Here is a 288-nt window from a genome sequence, read left to right as displayed (position 1 = left end):
GATAAAGTCGAGAGAGTGAACACAACGGGTCTCCAAACATTAGAACTAACGGCACTATATTGGCACAAAATTCAGAAATTCTAAGTCGTTATACTAAAATATAATACTATAATCAGCATCCTGCAAAAAATCAGAACACCCAGGAAGAAGGATACATAGATGGTATCCAACATCGCTTTGTTGATCTTGCTGCTAATCCAGAAGAGAAATCGTGTCTGAGGATCACTGAAAGCTCTCATCTTATCTCCGTGACATAATAATAATAATAATAATAATAATAATAATAAT

This window comes from Aplysia californica, unplaced genomic scaffold, assembly GCF_000002075.1.
Source record: "Aplysia californica isolate F4 #8 unplaced genomic scaffold, AplCal3.0 scaffold00402, whole genome shotgun sequence".
NCBI classification, from domain to species: domain Eukaryota; kingdom Metazoa; phylum Mollusca; class Gastropoda; order Aplysiida; family Aplysiidae; genus Aplysia; species Aplysia californica.
The sequence above is the reverse complement of the archived record's forward strand: the minus strand, read 5'-3'. Positions refer to the sequence as shown.